This window comes from Sinocyclocheilus rhinocerous, unplaced genomic scaffold (genome assembly GCF_001515625.1).
Source record: "Sinocyclocheilus rhinocerous isolate Xijiao unplaced genomic scaffold, SAMN03320098_v1.1 scaffold892, whole genome shotgun sequence".
Taxonomy (NCBI): Eukaryota; Metazoa; Chordata; class Actinopteri; order Cypriniformes; family Cyprinidae; genus Sinocyclocheilus; species Sinocyclocheilus rhinocerous.
In genome coordinates this window covers 707,456-729,258 of record NW_015642825.1, presented here as the reverse complement: position 1 = coordinate 729,258, position 21,803 = coordinate 707,456, and the positions used below count along the sequence as shown (strand labels likewise).

The following is a 21,803-nucleotide window of genomic DNA, read 5'->3' as shown; positions in this document are numbered from 1 at the left end:
CCCCTGAATACAATACCAGCTGCAGCTGACTCGCACACGTTGATTCACAACTAAGGCCTTTTGGGTATTGATGCATGAGATTTAAACTGCCCTGTTCCAGCCATCTCTGAAAACGGGGCTCTTTGGGAGCCTGATGACATGTTTGTGACTGCATGACCAGATCACCCACACCTCCAGCTCAGTAAATTCATCAGCATTCAGAATGGCCACTTTGTTGTGGCGTTGGCCTGTCATATATTAGCTGCAGCGGCCCAGCCTGAGAACCAGTTCGCCTGCTGCTCGACCACAGCCACCAGAGCCTCATAAAGCCTAGACATAGATCTTCAGCCCTATGACAGGAGAGGCCGAGCCAGAGCGAAGGGGAGCTTGTTTACGGTGCGGTGGTCTCATTCCACTCCGACGAGAGAAAGAGCGTTTTTCCCACTGTTGCGATGAGCTGAGTGTTTCTGCAGGAGGCTGGTGGAGGTGCCTGCTGCAGCTCAGCCTGGCGTCAACCCCATGCCACACGCCCTGACAGCTTTATGTGCCAGTCAAGAAGAACGCTCTTCACATCATCGGTGCTGGCTCCAGACAACATGGACCTGTCTATAACTTTTTTTCTCTTATAGAAACCAGATTCTTGGAAATTCAGGCCTGTTTGAATTGAGTTTTACTATGATTAATGTCTATGTGGACTCATCACCCTCACTGTGTAAAAACTATTATTATTTATTTTTTTGCGTTTTTATTGCGTTTATACAACAGTTCGACGGCACAAGTGTGAAAATAAATAAGAAACAACCACGGAGTGTCTTTTAAAGACTACTCTGTGTGCGGAACTACTTCCTTCCGCCACGGATTCAAATCTCAAGTCAACAATTCAAAAACGAAAACGTTCGAAAAAGATTTTTTTGAACTAGTAACGAAGGAACGTTGAGTTGCGTCATTGAAAGCTTATTGTGTTACAGTATTAGAAGCTCATTGTATTATGTAGATTCGAGTTTTATGAGTGAGCGAGCGTGATTACCTGCATCTGATACAGCATTCATTCTTCATTTGTTAAGGGTGATTTCCGATGACAGCGCTGCTCACTGCATTTGTTATCTGTGTCTTGTAAGGTGTAGTTGAAAATACAAATAACGTCCTTGTTTCCAACCCTGTTTCAGTCTCTTTCAATATAAAAGTTTCTTCTCTTCTTCTACTTCTTGGTATTTCACTGCGGCTGGCAACCAACGTAAATAGGTGCATTACCGCCACCTTCTGCTCCGGAGTATATAAAAGTATTTGCTGCTGACTCGCTCATAAAAACAGTCTCTTGTCGCCATCTAACGACGGAACAATGTAACTAAGGCCCTATCCACACGAACATGGTTATTTTTAAAACCGCAGCTTTATCTACATGGTTTGGCTGTTCATCCACACGCAGCGCCAGGTCACTGAAACCATACATTTTTTTAAACTCCTGCAATTAGATGATATAATGCCAAAGCCAAATTTTTTTTTTTACAAATGACCACAATAAAAAAAAAAAAGTTATATTATGATAATATTAAAAATACTATATATTATAAATAAATGTCTAATTCATGACTTTTGTTGTGTGTGATAAAATGTGTGAAAAAATTATCCAGAAAGACACATCTGAGTAAGAAATGAGCTACAGTATTTATTTTTCTAAAACAATTGGAACACATGCTATCTGTACCAATATGGAATCTATCATTCAATGTAATAGTTGTACACAGATTTTTTTCTTGTAACAATCTGAAAATAAATTTTCCAGGTTTAAACCCAAAGTTGACCACATTTTGCCCACGTTCATTGGAATACCTGAGTGAATTAAGAATATGATTGGTCAAAGTAACTACTGTTGTCTTTAGGCTGATGAATAGCAGAACTGTACAGGCTGCTCCTTATTCTTAAACCAACAATCAGCTCTGAACATTTTATTAACCAATCACGTGGCAAGGACCCAAAACAATTCTTTTCGAAACTATAGTAAACAATAATTCACCCATTTCAATATTATTGTCAGTAATACCCTGAGCTTCTTATGTAGACTTAACCCAGTTCCTGGGTTTGAGGCCAGCCGACTACAATTCCAGCTTCTGGCTCTTCTCAGTGGCTCTGGGAGAAAACTGATATTTTTTTTTACTTGGAAACACCAGCGGCTGGCTGTGGACTTGGCCAGAGCACAGGCAGGCCTGCTTTCCATGAGACACTGTGCGCTAAAGTTGTTCCTATGTTCAACTAATCGGTTTGGGCAAAGCCCAGAAATGCAGCATACACATTAGACTGAAGCGATACTATCAGGGCGCTTTATCAAATACTGAGACTTGAGGCAGATACCATCTGCTCTGGTTCCACAGTTCATTTTGGGGTAAAGCCTCTATGTAATATTCTCAAGGCACAATAAGCTTGTTACTGGATGTTGTTTTGACTTCGTTTTCCTTCTATGAAGCACAGAGCGTCGTATGTGCTAGACCTGGACTTCAATCCTGTACAGCTGGGATTTAATCAAGTATTTCAAATAACAATTACACACACATTTCTGAAACAAACAAATATATCTTACATATCTACAGTCAGATGCGTAATTGGTGCAATAATGTAACTAATACAACAGCAAGCATTATTTGCACTATATTACATATAGTATTACTGAATATGGAGGCTATATTTAGATGCGTTTATATAAATATAGATATACATAGATTTATATGTACATGTTTTATGTTCAAACACTGCATAAAGCATAAAATAAATAAACAAGGTGATTGAATCTTAAGGAGGATATGATTTGCAAAATAGAGTTGCTGTATTAGAACTAAAATAAAAGCACTGGTCTTAATACTACAAAATTAACAATCTGTCCTATAATCTGGAGTATCAAAAAAGCTGCACCACATTTACCCTGCAAAATGTTTGAGAGTTACAGTTTGGGAGTGCTGGAATGACTGTGGAGACGTGAGGGTGGATGGGTTGAATTAAGAGGTCTGCTGAGTCTGTGAAGTGGGGGATTGGGGTGTCATGGTCATTTTAGGTGATCCTGCTATTTCACCTCCGAATGTCGCTGATCTTTTGAGTTTTCCTGCTCGGCGGGGCCGGCATCTAAACTGGCGCGGCGCGGGCCTTGGCTCCGGCTTCTTGTGTGGGAACCGAACCCGACCCTGCCTGGTTTGTCCTTGTCTCCTTGTCGAGCGCCCTTGTGGTGCTCGCCGTCTGAATGGGAGGAAAGCGGCGGACGTCGCTCGAGGCCGCCTGACGCTGGAGCAGCTGGGATGGATGTACAGATGCTCAGGCTGTCGCACAGAGCGCCCCAGTTCTGCTCGCACTGCAGACGCACGCTCCGCGTAATAGCTGCCTTCACCTCCTCTCCACAACTGAGCAAGATGTTCACCAGCTCAACGTACGGCCTAAGAAAGCGGGATGATAGCGGTCAGTCACGGTTAAAGCACTGCTGCTCTACTTCAAAATGCTGACTCTGTTCCCTGTTGTCCTCATATGTTCATTATAGGCCAGTGCTGGAAAAGACACTGCAATGACAGTTTATGTCACTGTACAGTGACTGTGTGGACCTTTAACGAGACGCAACTGCTCCTCAGACTCAACACAGTGTGTGAATAAATAAATTAACTTACTTAAATTAACTTTACATAGCTCCACACGTATTTTAAAATGGAAAAGTACATCAATTGCCTGGAAACACGCAGCTAAAGGGAAATAACAGACTTTATTCATTTGAATATTTATTATGTCATCAACTGCATTTATTTAATAAACAAACAAACTTGAAACCAGGCGTGACGTGATTATTGGTTAATTGTCAGATCGTGGTTATTTGATCTAACCACAATGATATGAGATAATGGATAATTAATAACTCCAAATAAAGGAAATTTAAAGGGATATTTTCCCAATCAGTTTTGGTTCCCATTGACTTCCATTATATTTTTTGACCATAAAATTAAAGTCAATGGGAACCGAAACTGTTTTGATGACCACCATTCGTCAGAATATCTTCTTCTGTGTTCCACAGGAGAAAGGAAGTTATAAAGGTTTGGAACGACATGGATTTTTCATTTTTTGGTGGACTATTTCCTTAAGCACTTATCAAATTGGCAATATCGTGTCATCTTTTCCAGGGTAGTAAATAAATAATAAAAACACTTTTAAAGTACACAAAGATAGCCTTTAAATGAAATGAAGGCTTGTGGGCTTGATCAGACCGCATTATATTATATTATTACAATTAATTACATAAATATTAATTTTCAAAGCATAAATATAAATCATATGGGCCTATGCAATTATACAATTCCAAGCAAGATATGAAAAAAGTATGATTAGGCTTACATTATAAGTGACATGAACATCTCCATTATTTGTATGACAATCGTCAGCACATAATTCATGATCGTAAAAGGCCTATTCGCAAAACCTCAAACAATACCAAGGCACACAAACAGGAAACCATATAGTACGAGTACGTGCAAACAAGAGCAGGGAAAGCTGATACGCCTAGTGTGAAACCTACCCTTTGGGAAATAAGTTTTGGAAATGTATCATTTCCACCATGACATTGACGTTGTCTTTAGCAGCTGAGCAGAGGTTGTGTTTCACGTAGCACTCCCGCTGAAGCTGGAAGACCATCTCCTTTATGGCCAGGCATTTTCGGCTGATGCAGCTGAACTTGTGCCTTAAGCCGTGAGCCATGCACTTCAGTGCATCCTTGATGAAGGACTTGCCCTGTGAGTATTTAAGACAGAGTCTTATCAGATCCGCAGTCATAAACAGCCTTTCTTTCTCTGCTGGGATAATATGGACTAATAGTAGAACTGTTTTTGCTAGACACACATCTTGAGACCGCGTTACAAGCTTGAAACCCTCTGCTTCAAATCCACCTGCACCTTGTGAAACACGAGCCAGGCTGGAGGCGGTGCCAGCTGGCCGGTCCGGTCGCAGGGTCATCCTCTGGCTGCGTCTGAGGGACATGAACCCCGTGGGAGACTGGGGCAACCGTGTGCTTACCTGCGAGTCAAACTTGCCAGCATTGTGCAGGAAGGTCATGCAGATTTCCTGAAGGCCCCGGATTTCGCAGGAGTTGTTCTCGAAACACTCGAAGACGCCGCAGCCCACGTCTCCTGCGCTCACGAGACAGTGCTGGATCTCAGCTGCAGAGAGTAGAAAGACAAAAGCTAAATAAAGAGTTTGCAACACAGCCGACATTTTCCAAAGCGATCTCTACAACAGGTCTATTTTTAAATAAGAAATAAAGCTGCTTTTGAAATATATACTTGACACAACCTTTTACATATGAATGCGGAGGCCTATTTTCCGGCTTTGTTTCTTCTGTGAAAATTGAAGAACTGTATTTAGGGGACAAATTTAGCTGAGAGCGCGCTGTGGTAATTAAGGTATGCTATTAAAGTCCATCAAACTGGGAGGCATCTTGCAGCAACTGCCTGAGATGTGGGAAAGCAAGGTTAACTGTATATAGGGCAGGACGAGATTGCTTTTACCTTGCTGTAGAGAAGAGCAAGGACTACTGAGTTTCAGGAAATAACCAGGGAAATAGAGAATAGCAAATAGCATATGGAAACATGAATATGATTTTTAATTAGATCTTTAAAGAAAATAAAAGAAATTCTGATTGCTCAAACATGCTAATACACACAGGGGCACTTTATTCCCTTATTAAGAGGTTGCAGAAGCACTGATAAATGTTTGATACATTAGATCAACTCACAAAGATATAGACATTCAGGTGCATTTTTCATGACCACAATGGCAGACTTTAGAAAACGGTTTGTGGTGTGTCTGTAAGTCATGTCCTAATAAAGTGAGTAAGAGAAAGGCTGCACTGAACTACATTAATGAAATATTTTAGTTTTACAACTGCAACCAGAGGGCAAATACAAACATTATGCATATTGGCCATTTACTGACTTTTATTTGAAATTGAACAAATCCTATGCTGTAAAAAGTCAAAAATGACTAAATTTATCATGGCATTTACTCTAATGCAAGGCAAACGGTTAATAAAATTTACTGTGAAATTTACACCCCATTGTGTCAGTAAAAAGCCAAAGCATGAGGCAAAACAGTTCATGAAAAGTAAAAAGCTCTGCAGCTATCACATTACAAATTGCACTAGAAATGTTAAAAAAAAGTTATTTCAAGGGATCTCACAATGGCTACTACAGTCCTCATGCTTTTGTAAAGAGATTAATTGTAAAACACAGACTGATTGTTTGTCTTTCTCCAACATAACATTATGTGAGCCAATCTGACAATCAAACACATGAACATAACGATGTCTGTCTTCACAAAAAGGAGATGGAAGACAATCAGACATATGCTCTGATGAGGACAAAAACATACTATTTTGTTAACGTGTCTGACAGAGATGAGTGGTTATTATTTATTTACACAGAAATATCCAGAGTAGTATTATTAAATATACTACGTGAAATAGTATTTCTAAACACATCACTTAAAATAATCATAAATATTCTACCTAAATATTCTAGTTTAGGTATTCCAAAAGATTTGTAGAGTTTTCCTAAAACATTTCAGCTGGACAGAAAACAGTAAATGAGTGGTTTTTAAGGTATTGTATATGAATACACTACCCAATATTAGTATCAATGCATTGCAGTAGATCTGTGCCGATGTAAAGTGAGCTGCCGCGTCGCTCGCGCCGGCGTTTGTGCGGGAACGGACGTGTGGATCGTGCGCGCAATCACGCAGCAGTGACCCACTGAGCTCTTCTGCGATACTCGCGTACTGATATGGCTGCTGTTTTTTTATTTGTCATGCATGCACGGGATGGAATTGCTTTTCTGCCGTGAGAAAGGTTAAGTTTGATCCACCTCTAGTGCAACATGTAGAGTCATTGCATCACTCCACCACGTTACAGGTTTAACTTGCTCGTCCGCACAATGCAACAAAAGTTGCGTCCGTTTATATTCGATGCTCTTTATAATGATCGTGCGAACACTTTGCATGGCAGTTATCTGCACTCAAAACTAAAATACCAGCCGAGGATGTCGTACGTAAACACAAATCCTCTCTGCGCTCGAAAATAAGACACGCGCGAACCTTACAGCAATGTCACCGTATACCTTTGTCTACCTTGTGTCACACTATTAATAGTTTACGAAGATATTGGATTTCTCTACGCGTGCTCCGTATTTACGAGATATCGTCTTCCTGCGTTTTCGGAAAACGTCGCGCCGCGCGTGATAAGATGTGCATTGGCCGGTTTTGCGCTGGAGACGCGCGGTCAGAGCGCGTTTTCAGCGCAAAACCGGCCAATGCACATCTTATCACGCACGTGTCCGCACGCACAACACAAAGTTCGGGCTTCGATCATATAGCTTCACAACACTTGCATTCTCTTACCTGTGTTCTGTAAGGAGAGACGTCCCTTCTGACTGGCCGGTTTCTCGGGGTGACTCTCGTGAACGTCAACGTTATCCGTTCCCACCGCTTCCCCCAAGACGGAGAGAAGCAGCAAAGCTAGTGCGCATTTGATCAACATTTCTACACTGGGTAAATAATGACAGGCTGTCAGCCCGGGATCTGATGTGGACACTGGTCGAGATGATACCGAGAGCGTGTGAGAGTGGAGACGGGATGGATGCTGGATATATTTCCCAGAGTCCGGGTGTCAATTTGGATGAAGGAGTTAAGCAGGTGTTGTCAGTCGTGCTTACCGACCAATCAGAAACGCAGACCACCACGCACAAGTTTTAGGGGTGTGTCTGGCGAAAGTTGTCTCTACTTGACATAAACTAAGCTTGTAAAATGTGAAAGGGTGGGTGGGTATTTACTCTACAAATGCTTATGAGGCATTAGGCAGTTTGTAAGGACAAGAAAGAGCATGCGAGTCTTCAGAACTGTGATTATAGGTGTTGCTGTTAATGGTATACTGTAACTGATGGATTGTTACAGAAGAGGATATGACTCAAATTTGAAAGGAAATGCATATTAAATCCACGAATTTATAGAAATCAAGTCATAAAGAACTCCAACAGGAAATATGAATACTAGTATTTTTCCATAAAATAAATATGAAAAAGAAAAACAAACGCAAATTACGCTGGTCATCGCTGTGACTGTTTACAATTTTAATATTTCAAAGTTTTTAATATTTAAGCCTATTAAGTTGTATTCACATGCTGCATATATTGTTTGTTTGTTTTACAGAGCACCATTAAAACAATGCAAGGTTGACCAATGTGCTGTACAATCAAATAAAGGTAAAAAAAAAACTAACAACAACTAATATAAAACAACAACACACACATATAACTATAATATAAGCGTTCTAAATAAATAAATGCTTGCCACATTCAAGCGGGCTGGGTGAAATGGAGAGGGCCCAGGAAGCTTGGTGACTTGGAAGCAGAGAAGGGTGCTCGGTGAGAAGAAGATCAGGAATGTCCGAGCTTCTTCCAGGAACCGTGATAGTGGAGAAAAAAGATATGCGAGTATCAGCAGGTCATAAAGCACTCCCTACTATGCTGGAAAGACTCGCTATGCCTTTGCGACTTGAAAGCGTGCTTTGCTGCATAAACTCACCTGACTCGTGAAAGGAGCGTTTTTTACAAGCCGAGCACAATTCGCCAAAAATGCACTTTCATTCCAAACGTGTGAAAATAGTGCCTTGGACCCCAGCTTTTACTGGCTTTTAACAATGTGCTATTATAGAGTGTTTTTATGCTGTGATTTATATTGCAGCAGTGTTGGCAGATTACAGCCAAGCCCTCCAGCTCATTACAGTCCGTGTGGCTTTCCCACTGCAGCACAATAGACTCAGTGATGCTGCCATGTGACCCTTTACTTTGCTTGCACTGTCGATCAGTAGAGGGGTTGATGCCATCTGCTTTTGGAACGCTCCGGGAAGGACACACTTTCGGTTTGGAAGGCGGGACAACGATGCGTTCGGACACAATGGGAACCTGGAAAACGAGAGCGAGCGATTCAGGTCACTCTCATGAATTACAGAAAGGCTTCTGTTATGTAAGGCAAGATTTGGATTTCAGTGGGTTATGCTGTTTTGAACCCATAACACAGGACGCTAAATTTATCTCCGTGGAGGGCCAAAGACAACAACGTGATAAAGCCAGGCAAATGAAAAACAACATATTTTTAACAAGGAGGCAAACAAGGGTTTGTTTGTTCTGAGAGTGAAGAAAAAATCCTCACAAAAAAGTGTGACACACTTACTACTCATTAGAGATGAATAGCACATTGTGGTGGGTCTGAGATCTCAGATGATCATTAAAACCTCTCCTCAATGCTGTATTTACTTGTTGCCAATCAAGAGAAGATTGTGTGCCTCGTGACCCACATTCGATGATCTGTATAGCCACTGGATGGGGAAAGAACTGACAATGCTCAGGAAAGAGCATAAGATTGAGAGCTTCATTTTGTCATTGAGAGCTGCTTTGTTCACATTCACCCTCTGACATGAACGACAATAGGAATGAACACAAGTTTGAATAGTTAACAGGTGAACACATGCTATATTGTAAGTCTTTTTCTTTCTCTACCAAACATGGTTTAAAAAATCACTACAGCGTCATTTTCTACCGTATTTTTCAACACGAAAGTAAGCTATTTTCTTGTGCAAGACTTCCAATTCATCAGCCACTATAGGTAAATGACTAGAAGAACAACAAAGTGCAGTAATCTGTTTGCACTACAAGTGTGTTTACAATTACAACAATACATTAAAAGAATATAATAAGAAATACCAGTTTGCAGTATCAAGCAGCATAATGAGCTGCTTTGTACAGCTAAAATAATTGAAAGCGAATGACACTGGAAGCCTCACACATTCAAATTATCCAACTAATCGCTGAACATAATCTTATATTAAAAATAGGGTGGATAACGCAAAGAAACATTTATCTAGTTCAGTCATGAAACTCTAGATGGCGCAGACTGATTGGTCCTTTACATGCAATCTGCTAGCAGTCAACGATTTACACAGCACAAGCTGATTTGCAGCTAATAAACCCTCCACCTTCCCCAGCTCCACCTGTCTAGAAATGCAATAGGATATATGTATGCCTATTCTGTCTGTTGTACTATTGGCAGTAGCATGCCAAATCCATAAAACATGCTATAATCATTCCGAGAGTTGTCATGATTGAGTTGCAGTTTCACAAAATAACTATATAGAGCTCATTCCAGAGGTTGCTTGAAATTAAATGATTGCATCCTTGACCTGAGGCAATGGTGTTCGTCATGCATTTACTCATTTGATTGTGTGTAAGTAGACACACGGATGCCTCATCTGCCACCATTGCCTATGTGACTGGGAGCATGCGATCGCCTGAAGCCTGAGGGAGGGGGGTTTCTCTGACCTTGCCTGAGGCACAGGAAGGGCAACAGCAGACACCCACTTTTCTCAACTTCCCGCCTAGATCCTTTTGTTGAGCGGCAGCACTCTCTCCCATACCTTCCCCCGCTCACAAATCTTCTGTAAACACCAATGATTGATCTGCTATCTCTTATGTTAATCTGATAGCATGAGCATGGCTTAGTTCACCAGCAGGTAAATTACAATGTTTAAACACAACAAAAAATACAAACATTTTTTTGTGCAATTAAAGGGTTAGTTTGTCCAAAAATGAAAATTCTGCCATCATTGACTTGTCCTCATCTCGCTTCAAACCCTGTATGCCTTTCTTCAGTGGACCACAAAAGATGTCTAGGGTTTTTAAATTAAATTAATTAAACATATAATAAAGTTGGATGGTAACCAAACCAGGTTGGTTATCAACAATATTCAAAATATCAGAAGAAAGTCAGTCGTACAGATGAGTAGATGACGATAGACCTTTCATTTTTGGGTGAACTATCCCTTTAACTGTATGTATCAACAGACAATAGGACGTTTATGTGAAAGTAAATTGTCAGTTGCCAAGCCATTAAAAATGAACATACCCTTCCTATAATTTAATTCTAATCAAGGTGAGTGATATAAAGTACTTTTCCTGTCTATTTTTGTCTCTGTGTAGTAACATTTCATAATTTCAGCATAGAAATTCAAAACCTGACTTGAGGATTTTTTCTTCACTCTCAGAACAAACAAACCCTTGTTTGCCTCCTTGTTAAAAATATGTTGTTTTTCATTTGCCTGGCTTTATCATCTGAAAACTGTGTAAAAGCAGGCCTGTAACCAAAGAAAACTACTGAAACATTGCTTATTGAAGATTAGCAATAAATTGTGTGAAACCATAAATCTTATTTTAAGCCAATTCCCCAGCCTCTGACATTTCCAATTAAATCTCTCACATATTTAACATTTAGATTTAATAAAGTTGTATTATTATACAAAAGCTTGAAAAAATACAGAGTGAACTGTGAGTATTACTTGCCCTGCTTCTCCCCACTTATACGCTGGCACAATCCTTACATTTCACATCAGCTCTCAGACTCGAAGGTTTTCAAAAATGTTTTCCACACAGACTTGCAGTTTCATAAAGGACGGGAATGTATCAAATGTGCCAATTTGTGACGGATGAAATGTCCTGATAAGAGTCCAGACTGGCTCTGTGTAATGATAGGTCAGTCATATCAATCAGACATATTTCAAGTATACTTAAAATGACATTTAAGTATACTTGACTTAAAGTCTAAATATATTTTAGCTATAATTGTGCTCCGAGAATCCGTGTTTTCATTGTTATACTGTAGGGGGCGCTAGTACACATCTTCTGTACAGAATTTCCAAAAAACACAAGTGAAGAAGAAACCGAAACAACAGATGCTTCCACATGTATTCTAACACGATCATCAGACATAAAACAGTATCAAAACTGTGTAACATTATGGAATAAAATGTCGACCAATGAAGAGGTAATAATAACTGTCAAGCTTTGGGGTGTTGATCGACTTTATCTACGTTTTGATTATCATTCTGAATCCAATTCATAGTCTTTTTTCAGCTTTTTGTTCAAAATGTTGTTTATTTCTTTATTTTTTATTTATGAAACTTATCCACATTCAAGTGTTTAAAAAAATAATGCATGAAGCTAGAATAATTTTTTTTGTTTACAAGCAGATACCCTGTTCTTATGTTCAGATATTCATGTAACAAAATATATTCAAATTAATACCTAAATAGGGACATAGTAGTATACTTAAAGTATGATGTAAAGTTCACTTAAAGAAAACTTACGAGTATACTTGTAGTATAAAACTACTAAACTAGTAGTTTACTGAGACTATACTTCAAAGTGTACTAAAAATGCTACTACAAGTATTTAATTAGTAAACTATCAGTATACCTATAAGTGCACTTTTAGCATAGTTGCAGTACAAACTAAACATTTTGAAACTAGTTGTGTACTCAAAGTTTACTACTGTTATACTTAAAGTATACTTAAAAGTATACTTTTATATACTAGAAAGTGGGCCAATTTAGTCCCAAGGAGTATTGAAATAGTACACTTACAAGTATACTACTAGTACACTGATATTTGTATACTTACTACATAAAGTATACTTAAAAATATACTTGAACTTTACTTAAGTATACTTACTAAAATAAACGAAGTATACTACTTTTTGGTAAAGAAGAAACCGAAACAACAGATGCTTCCACATGTATTCTAACACGATCATCAGACATAAAACAGCATCAAAACATTATGGAAAAAAATGTCGGCCAATAAAGAGGTAATAATGACTGTCAAGCTTTGGGGTGTTGATCGAATTTATCTACGTTTTGATTATCATTCTGAATCCAATTCATAGTCTTTTTCAGCTTTTTGTTCAAAATGTTGTTTATTTATGAAACGTATCCACATTTAAGTGTTTAAAAAACGAATGCATGAAGCTAGAATAAAATGTTTTTGTTTACAAGCAGATACCCTGTTCTTTCTTTTGATGTTTTGTATGTTCAGATATTCATAACAAAATATATACAAATTAATACCTAAATAGGGACATAGTAGTATACTTAAAGTAGGATGTAAATTTCACTTAAAGAAAACTTACGAGTATACTTGCAGTATAAAACTACTAAACTAGCAGTTTACTGAGACTATACTTCAAAGTGTACTAAAAATGCTACTACAAGTATTTAATTAGTAAACTATCAGTATACCTATAAGTTCACTTTTAGTATAGTTGCAGTACAAACTAAACATTTTGATGGAAACAAGTTGTGTACTCAAAGTTTACTACTGTTATACTTAAAGTAGTAATACTTATAATTCAGTCCCAAGGAGTATTGAAATAGTACACTTACAAGTATACTACTAGTACACTGATATTTGTATACTTACTACATAAAGTATACTTAAAAATATACTTGAACTTTACTTAAGTATACTTACTAAAATAAACTTGAAGTATACTACTTTTTGATAAGGGTAGTTATGAATAAATCAAGACAGACTCCTCTTTCGCTATGCTGTGTGCAGTAGTTTCTAGCAACTGTCCCACTACTTTGAACATGACACATCTTTCTGAAAGGGAAGTCATGATGAAGGATAACTTTGATATCAGATCAGACCAAGTACTGACATGTCAGAGTCACTTGGCTTCCTGACCTAGAGGTGAAAGTTCACCATCTATCATTGCTTCCCGAGGAACCTACCATGAGTGAATCACTGGACTACATTCATTCATTTGCACTATAACTTGGCCTGATCAAACAAGGAGGACGTGGAGCTTATGAAGCTCAGTTCAACACAGTTTCAAGCTGTCAGGTTTCTGTTAGCAATGAACGTTGCAAAGAATTTTAATTTTCAATTCCTCTTATTGGTTCTTTGGTGCTTTAACATTTCCATTCATTCTTTTAGTACTTTTATGGAATAAATATTTGTGGGGAAAATGCAATTCCATTGCCAAGTGTTGACATTTCCAATAATAATAATTCATTATTTAAAAATATATAAAAATAAATACTTTCAATAATAAATTTAAAATATAATTTGCAAAATGTATATTTACATGTTACAGTGACTTTTTAATGACTTTCACTATATGTCTATAAGCCTAGGCATAAATACAATACTTCCTTTATGAATGTATGTATGTATGTATGTATCTATCTATCTATCTATCTAACAACAGGGGTGGTTCTATGGTGAGTAGATATCCAGGGTTTAGCCTGGAGACATCCATGTATGTGTCAGAATACGGGAAACACTTGTTTATATATATATATATATATATATATGTTTAAAAGTTACATTGACAAAGTGGCTTTATATCTGTCAGTCCTGTGTTCCGTGTCTTGTGTTTTCCTCTCCCATGTGCTTTCCGTGACCCAGTTTTCCCTCATGTGCAATTATGTTTATTGCTCCCAGGTGTTTCTCGTCATCCCCTCATCATGTCATGTGTATTTAAAGTGTTTCCTGTTCTAAGTTCTTCGTCCGGTATTGTACGTCGATCCCTGTGTCCTACGTGTGATTTCCTTGGTGTAAAATAAAATCTGTGATAATTCTGGATTCTCCTTCGTCTCCTCGCTCCTTCACAGTAGGCACACCGTGACAGAATACCAGACCAGAAGCAAAGATGACAGCGGCTGAGGACAGGCTGTGTGGGCTGCAGCAGAGTGGTAGGACATTGGAGGGATATGTGGAGGAATTCCTCGAGCTTTCCAACAGGATGAGCTGGCACGACTCTGCACTTGGTGCCTGCTTTCTGTTGGGGCTGGATGATGAGACTGTCCGCTGAGATCTCCCCACGTGTTATTTCCCCCTGATCGAGCTGATTGAGCTCGTCCTTTATTTAAATGGTTCCGAATTCGTAGTGGAAGAAGTAAAGGCGAATCTCAAGTCTCCTCATCCAGCCTCCTCAGGAGCACGCCGTATCTCCCCAGCTCACTCCATGCCGGGAACCCCTACATACCTCACCAATGGCTCCGCCCACTTGCCGAAGCCAGGGTGTCCCCGAACTCTCCGAAGCTCCACCATAGTCCTCAACCCAGGAGCGCCGGCCGTTCCTCAGTCAAGCCCGCCGGCCGCAACGTTCACCCCTAACCAAAGGAGGAGGATGAGGAGGAAAAGACTGTAATTAACATTGACTCAACCCTCATCCCCCGAGTTTAGCCCAGAGAGGGCTCCAGTCCCCTCCGCCATGGCCTCCTGAAGTCCCTACTCTGCCATGGCTTCCTAGTCTGCCTGCTCCGCTGTGGCTTCCTAGTCTGCCTGTTCCGCCATGGCGCCCCGAACTGCCTGATCCGCCATGGGTCCCGGAACGGGTCATGGAAAGAACTTGGGGGAGGAAAACACAAGACACGGAACACAGGACTAACATTACTCCCCGCTCCCGGAAGGCGCATCCACGCGCCCCACAACATCCAACGGGGAGGGGGGGTGGGCGCTCTGGAGGCCCCTTAGGACAAACACGGGACGGCAGGCCTCCAGAGCGCCCACCCCCCAGTAGGCACACCGTGACAATATCTAATTAATCATGCAGGGTTCTAAACACTTATTTTTTATATTTCTAGCACTTGTACATGCATTTACATTGCACTTACAAGTTGCATAAATAATGTTAAGAGATCAATGTTTTAAATATAAAAAGCAGAATATAGAAATATGATAGAAAAAAAAAGTAATAATAGTTTTAAATATGAAATTTAAAATTACCAGTAGGGGGCGGCAAGTCACTGTCTTAATAAGTGAGTCGCAGAGTCGACTGATTCATTCATTCATTCAGGAAGGAAGAAACTCGGTGCGTTCCAAACGGGATATATCGCCCTCCGAAGGGCACTTCGGAGTGAAAACAATCATGGCCGCCATATTGAAGGGTCGTTCCAAACCGAAGTGCTCAAAACCGGCCACTTCAAAGGGCCCTTCGCAATGATGGATTTTGAAGGGTACAACTGATGGACACTTCGGGCCTCATGATCCTTTGCACAGGGAAATTGTTTGGCGTCACAGAGTTCGACTTCGCCTATAAATGTATGTATAGTATTTTTCTATACTACTGTAATATTTTTACGAGTTAGATTTGGTACATTATTATGGTCAAAACGACATTGTACTTCAACAAAATTCTTTACAGTTACCTTTATCAGTCCATTCAAATGTTTCAAATACATAGACACAATATACATTACAAATATTACATTACAAATATACATTATATTTAACGTAAAAGTAGACTGGGGGTCAAGCGTACAAAATGTGCGACCTCCTTGATCGTCTCGTTAAGATGACGCAGATGTGCGTTCCAAAAAAAGATTTCTTTTGACCCCTATACCCTTCATCCCTTCGAACCTCTCACTCCGGAGGGTAAACCCTTTGAAGGGATTAGGGCAAAAGACAATATTGTCTCTTAATATTTAAATCACTTAATATTTATTCCTTGTTTATTGAATTGTTGCCCTTACACAAAGAAAAGTCTGCCACAGACCATCCTAACCAAACCGTTCATATAATTGTTCTAAATGCGTGTGTGTATCCTAGGAAGACTGCGTATAATTCTGTGATTAAATATGTATATTAGTTGTTCACAGTGACAGTGCTCGGTAACAAATAACCTGATTTGACAAATGGCAAAATCGGTATTATAGTGATAGGTTTCACAGTAAGTTACAGACACCTGAAGCAGCTGCTGTAACTTTTTACTGATGGTTGGCCAGTTTACATGTCGGTCAGAAGTTCGAGCCTCAGTGGGTGGTTCTTGTCAGGAGTGAATGACAACATAAGTAGACACTTTTGGATGTGCAGAGAGCAAATCTGCGGTTCTAATAGAAATTATTTTAATGAGCATGGAAATCCAGTGATGATGCATAGAGGGCATAGTAATTAAAACATTCAGGGCCTCAGCCCCTTTAGCCCACCCCTAGCGCAAACATCAGCAGTCCATCATCCTCCATCTGGAGACAGGAGCCAAAATCACCCAATCACGCGTGACCGTCCGCCATCAGCAGGATGTTGTCTGATTATAAATGTTCAATCATCCTATACGACATCCTATGCACTCAAATCATTTAAATTAACACACGTTTAAAGTGATATATATATATATATATACACACAGACACACACACACATATATATATACAGTATATATAAAAAATGTGTATAAACAAATTATTAAATATTTCAAGGAAGATTAAGAACAGACACACAGAAATCAAATTAATTTGCACATCGGAAAATAAATTAAGATAAGAAAAAGATAAAGAAAGGTCTAGTTTCATGGCAAGAACAGGCCTATATAAACAACACAACCTAAAAATAACAAAATATCAACGTCAGCCGATGTCAGTATTGGACGTCAAATTAACATTGTCATTAGGCATTGACTTGACATTGAATTTTGGTCACCCGATGACTTTGTCTGCCTGCTGGGTTGAGATTGAGTTTTCACTGCTTTAGGATTAACAGAACTTTAGATAGTTTCCATGTACTTGTCTAGATCAACTTTGAATAAAGAAAAGAGAGATTTAGAGCCAGTAAATTTTTATACGAAATTTAGCTAGCAGGAAACACAAATTAAGTTATATTTTCCTACACTCTAAAAAACTTTGAACATTTATCAGTTGAACAACCAGTCAGTAAGTACACTGATTTAAATATTTTTTTATAGCTATGTAGGCTCTGTATGTATTTGATTCACTAAAAAAAAAAAAAACTCACTTGAGTCATTCATTCTGGAACCAGACTCCACTGGTTGCGCTGCATGTTTTTGATTCAATAAAAAGAACCGTCTCATAAGAGTCATTCATTCTGAATTCGAACTACGCTGCTTTGCTCGCGCTGTTTGTTTCATTGCTCTATTCATTCGCGATGTTCCAGCGCCACTTAATGAGTTGTAAAGGAAACTTTGTCAAGAGTGTTTAAGTTCATTAAAGTAAGTACATACGAGAACGGAAAATGGAGCTGAACATGTCCGGTACTTTTAAACAGGTTTCCCAACCCTATTTTAACCTGTGAAAATAGCATCTAAATGGACTAGTTATATGCAAATAAAACGTACTCGGTTACTAACGTAACCTCGGTTCCCTGAGTTACGGGAACGAGTACTGGGTATGGGAAAAAGCCTTTTTTCTCCTGAATTGAAACCTTTTTTCAATCACGCAGTGAAACTGCACGGCCATTGGTTCGTGCAGTGTACAAAAAACGAACCAATGGCTCGGCAGCAGAGCTGCACGAGCCTATGGCGACAAAGGCAGGCAGGCAGGGCTAATAGAGAGCGCCTGCAGGTCCCCTATTCGCTTTACAGATGCTAGTGCCAGAAGTAGAGCAGTCTTCAGCGACAGTGACCGAATGTTGGTAGACTGTAGCGGCTCAAAAGGGGGGCCCTTCAGGGCCCTCAGCACAGTGGGCAGATACCATGAAGGGACGGTTAGGGGACGAGGCGGATTCAGCCTCTTGGCGCCCCTTAAGAAGCAGATAACCGCGCTGTTTCTGCCCACCGATTGGCCCGCAATAGGGGCATGAGAGGCCGCTATAGCAGCCACATAGACTTTGAGAGTGGATGGGGAGCGTCCCTTATCCGTTTGAACATGTCCGGTACTTTTTTAAACAGGTTTCCCAACCCTGTTTTAACCTGTGAAAATAGCATCTAAATGAACTAGTTATATTCAAATAAAACTTACTCGGTTACTAACGTAACCTCGGTTCCCTGAGATACAGGAATGAGTACTGCGTCTGCTAAGACTCTATGGGAAAAAGCCTTTTTTTCTCCTGAACTGAAGCCTTTTTTCAATCACACAGCGAAACTGCACGGCCATTGGTTTGTGCAGTGTATAAAAAACGAACCAACGGCTACAAAGCCTGCCAAAGCCCGCCAGAATGGGCGGGGTATCTGGCTATACAAGCGGGCGTTCGCCACAGGATTCTCAGGTTACTTCGACTGAAGCGACGACTGAGTCGTGCGGCTACATAGCATGGCTAGCAACGCAGTACTCGTTCCCGTATCATAGGGAACCGAGGTTACGTTAGTAACTGAGTACGTTCCCTGTCGACACTACACTCGTACTGCGTCTGCTAAGACGCTATGGGAACACAGTACAATCACGCCGTGCTAAGATAGAGGAATGACTATAAGTATCATAACTTCCGTAAGCAACAATGCCCATAGAGAAGTTAACAACAACCCAAGGCTAAGACGGGCTGAGCTTCTTGAGGTCACACCCGGCCTGGTTAATCGTTACAGAGTACTCCTGCAACTTCGGCACCCAGGGGTCGAGAGGTGACAAGTGAACTAATGCCAGAGAGCTTGAGCGTGATCTGTTCAAGGGCTCTCTGTCAGATCTGTTTGTGTAACGCAGCGCGTGTCTCTTCAAGCGGAGAGGATCCTGGCCTCACAAATATTCGCAATGGACATACCGCTGGACCATGCCCAAGACGAGGCGATGCCTCTGGTAGAATGGGCCCGTACTCTGATGGGACTTTGAAGTCCCAAAGAAGAGTACGCTAGCGTGATGGCGTCTACTATCCATCTAGAGAGTCTTTGCTTCGTGACCGGATGCCCTTTGGTGTGGTTAATTTAACACAGCGAATTTGCGCAAGGATCTGTTTCAGCGTAGTCATCCTGAACGACCTTTTCATGAGGGCGTGATTCAGGCGTCTGAGTTCGAGGATGGGCCGGAGGCCACCATCTTTTTTTGGGGACGAGGAAGTAACGGCTGTAGAAGCCTTACTTGCTCTGAGCTGGAGGAACCATTTCGGCACACTGCTAGCATTTCCAGGCAGTTGATGTGGAAGCCTTTCTCCGCCTTCGACCAGTGGCCAAAAGTCGGTATGCCTTCGCACAGCGCTCCCCAACCTGTGTTGGAGGCATCTGTCCTGACAACTGTCCTTCTGCACACCATTCCCATGGTCACGCCCTGTTCCATCCAGCGAGAGCTCTTCCAGGGGGCCAGGGCTGTTATACAGCCCTGATTCCCCCTGACCTGCAGGCGTCCGTGACGCCACGCTTGGGATGGAACCCGCAGCCATGAGGCCCAGCATCCTCTGAAACGTTTTGAGAGGGCGAGTGGTACCAATTTCGAAGGAGGTCGCCAGTCTCCGTGTGGCCAGAGTCCGTTCCGGCGTGACTACAGCTCTCATTTGGGCTGAGTCGAAAATTGTTCCAATGAACAATATTCGCTGGCTAGGGAACAACGCGCTCTTGGCAAAATTGACCCTGAGTCCCAGGCACTCAAGGTGGCTGAGGAGGATGGTCCTGTGTGATATTAGTTCTGCCTCCGACTGTCCAGAGAAAAGAACCAGTCTCCTGAGCGAATTTGCGCAAGGATCTATTTCAGTGTAGTCATCCTGAACAACCTTTTCATGAGGGATAATTATCCTCATTTTATTATCCCCATGACCCATCTCGACACTCCGGGGGTGGCCTGCCAGGCCTCGGCCCGCGTGACGAGGGGTTGAATTAACTCGAGTGACTGGCCGCACGGGGGCAGAATACTCGTGAGTAATGGAAGAGGAAGTTTGCTCTCTTTTTGAAAATGTTTGTGTTTTATTTTTCCCGCTATAACAGCGGCTGCTTGCTTGGTTGCTTGAACGGACCCGTTATTTGCAAAAAACACATTTTCCTCTGTACCCGGAGTTGAACGGGGTGTCAGGAGGTCTAAGAGAGGCTGCTTGGGAGGTGGTCCGGCCATAGCGAGACCTGGCCCCATCCTCTTCCTGTCCTGCAGATCAGGAAGATGCCTGAGGCGCCGGGTCCAATGCAATCTTGGGTCGGGGTCCCTGACGCTTAGGAAGAGTCGAGAGTATACGGAGAAGTTCGGCATCCATCCCGTCTTTGGTGGCGCTGGGCGCGGACGATGGCAAGGGGGTGGGGTCGGTCACCGAGCCCAACAGCTCCTCTGCATCCGAGGCTGTTAATGACATGCTGTCATCAAGCAGCTCGTCCTCACTTCCCCCAAATGAGACCATGTCGCTCGCGCCGGCAGAGGGACGCTGGCCAGACTCCTTGGGTCGGGGTCCCTGACGCTTAGGAAGAGGGTAGCGTCTGGCCGAGCGGGAGCGTCCTCGCGTCTGCTGAGCCTTAGCGGGCTGAACGGCGGGGGCTGCAGGTGCTGGCTTTGTGGGCTGCTGAGTCGGCGTAGAATTAGGGCGACTAGAGGCAGAAGTGGAGCTGGAGCGCTTAGGCAGGAAATGTTGCATAGCCTGGGATGATTTCTGTGCCTCCGTGAAGCCCTCGGCGAATCCTTCGACCGCCGGTCTGAAGAGACCCTTGGGAGAGACTGGAGCGTCAAGGAAGGGGATCTTATCCGCGTCCTTGATTTCCGTTAACATCAGCCAGAGAGGCGAGACTGAAGTTCTTGCAGTGAGAACACTCAGTTCCTGTGAGCGCAGCTTCCGCGTGGGGTTTCCCCAAGCAGGAAACGCACTCGGTGTGGCCGTCATCGGCGTGCAGGGGAGACCCGCACGAACCGCAGTAACGGCGCGGTATTTGCAACAACGCCAAGCTCTTTTAGGATTGCCGGATGGCGGCATGGGAAAAGATAAATGGCGCTCGAGCACCACAAGGCTGGCCATCGATCTCCCGAATGCCTGAGCGTTGGTCTTGGTGGCGCGCAGAGCCAAGTCGTTTGTGCTCCACAGCTCCCTGGGGGTCGCGGGGTCCAGGTCAGACTCATCTGAGAATGTGAGGATTTTGGCCTGAAAGACCTGGAGGATCGCCATTGAATGAAGCGCCGAAGCCGCCTGTCCAGCTGAAGTGTAGGCGCATCCAGCGAGAGCTGACGTGGTCCTACACGGTTTGGACGGGTGAGCGGCCTTTGCTCTCCAGCCGATAGCCGTGGGCGGGCAGAGGTGCGCGGCCACTGACTCGTCCAGGGGAGGCAGCTTGTCGTACCCCTTCTCTTCAGCACCGTTGAT

The 21,803-nt window shown here is 41.9% G+C and overlaps 1 pseudogene; it reads right to left on the bottom strand.

Annotated features, from left to right (window-relative positions):
• Window positions 1-1,666: 1,666 nt before the first annotated feature.
• Window positions 1,667-7,645, bottom strand: LOC107756701 (stanniocalcin-2-like; annotated as a pseudogene).
• Window positions 7,646-21,803: the final 14,158 nt, after the last annotated feature.